Source organism: Grammomys surdaster, unplaced genomic scaffold, assembly GCF_004785775.1.
Source record: "Grammomys surdaster isolate TR1022 unplaced genomic scaffold, NIH_TR_1.0 257, whole genome shotgun sequence".
Classification (NCBI taxonomy): domain Eukaryota; kingdom Metazoa; phylum Chordata; class Mammalia; order Rodentia; family Muridae; genus Grammomys; species Grammomys surdaster.
This window is the reverse complement of record NW_021604698.1, coordinates 1,092,261-1,094,392: the sequence shown is the minus strand read 5'-3', so window position 1 is coordinate 1,094,392 and position 2,132 is coordinate 1,092,261.

The following is a 2,132-nucleotide window of genomic DNA, read 5'->3' as shown; positions in this document are numbered from 1 at the left end:
TTGTCTCTCAGTGTTGGAGGAGGTCTGGAGCACTGACTCTGCTGAAGAATGCCTTCTTGCAGTCCACAACGAGCTACAGTATTAAATATTTAAAGATTTTAATCAGACTCAGATAGTATGGAACCATGTTTATAAAATATTATAAAGTATAAGTCATTATTTACTAAAATGTCTGTACAAGATTTAAAGAGAATTTTATATTTTACACAAACACACATACACACACATACATTACAATTTATAAAACACAGACTGTGAATTGAAATTTAAATTTAAGATTCAATGACATTCCTTCAAATTGAATCATTTGTTCATGAATTGCCTACTTCCCTGATTATGTTTGTATGTTTGTTTATGTATATCATTGTTGCTTCTGCTTCTGCAAAATTTCTTTTGAAGCCAGGTGTGGAATCTCCTTTTTAAATTGCCAGCAATTGTAAGGCATCACTAAAGAGCTGTCATAAACACATGGTCTTCTTCTGCTTTATAAAGAGTTGTAATATAGTTTGGAATACAGAAACGATAAAATCAGGCGTTTGAGAGATGGCTTGCTTGCTAAAAGAGCATGTGTTGCTCTTACAAATGACACATGTTGAGTTCCCGAAGTCCGAGTGGCAGGTCACAACCATCTGCAGCTTCAGTTGCACTAGGCACCTAGGCAGAGAACATAAATAATGAGAGCAAAACACTCATAAGTGTAAAACCAATGAGTTTTGAAAAAAAAAGTTATAGCATATTTTAGCTCACTATTTTAAGCAGGTCAAATTATATTTTATTTCATTTCACATTATGCAAATGCTACAGCTTAGTACATATACTCTGATGAACATGATGTGCAAACATCACTTGCCAAGACTTTTAATTTCCTTGCATTTGGTTTGGCTGACCAAAACCCACACTGGTACCTGCTACTATCTTGTTTCTGGAGTTCTGCTCAGATTTAGTTTCAGAATGATGAAAGTAAAATATTAATATTATGTAAATAAGGAGCATTTCCCATTTCTGATTCATGAAACAATGGTGTAAAATAAAATGTCTTTAAAGACACTAAGTAAGTAGAGTACCATCATAGGAAATACTGTGTAAAAAAGCATGGTCTTTCATGTTAATCAATTTTTGGATCATTTATTTCAAGGTTAGATCTCTCCAACTTATTTTCTAACTTTTATTTATTCGCTGTTTCACATCATGCAACCTAGCCCTGCTTGTCTCCCCATCTTTGCCCTTTGCTCGTGCAACCTGTCCCCACCCAAAATAAAATATACAAAACAACAACAACAACAACAACAGCAACAACAGCAACAAAAGCTACACTATAAGAAACATCTGATATCTGATCTGATCCTGGAAGCTGTACTACGTCATAAGGTGCCCCACAGTATACACCTCTGTCTACATATCTTTACCTGCCAACATTCATTGCAATGAGTCATTGGTCTGTTTTGAGAGCCTTGGTTCTGTCAGATCATCTATTTTGAATACTCATCAGGACTCCTTCTGGTTATCTTGTTATTGCCACATGTCATGGAGATCCTGAAACTTTGGAATATCAAAACTTGCCCTGTCATATATCACAACTATTCACAGATAATACAGATTTTGGAGTTGTGTTTGAGAACTGGATGTGGACCAGGGTGGTAGCTGAACCGTTTATCCTGCCAGCCTTTCTTTATGGGCACTACCAGGATGAGCTCTCTAGTACTGTTCTGGTCAATGCCACTATATCAGCAGGAGGAAGAGTCAGCTATATTGTATGATTATACTGGGCCCTGTTTACCCACCACCAGGTCTTCAGAAACAGCTCTGCTGTGCTTCCCTGTCACAATGTTGTGCCATGCTCAAAAGTGCTTCAACCCATGAGGTGCTAGGCTGAGGACCTCACATTATTGGGGCTGGCTTATCCATGTAACCACCTGCTTGCTAGCATGCTACAACCAGTGAGGAAGGAATAGGTCTCTCATGACCCTAGTGCCAGCTCTCCCAACTATTAAAAGTTCCTGGTGGATAGCAGGACATCAGTCCCACCCAAGTCATAACACACCAGGTGAGAACTTACATTCAGTGCTCCTACCCTTGGGGCCAGCTCACCTATGCACCCGACACCAGGCTAGCTCTACTGTACACTGCACATA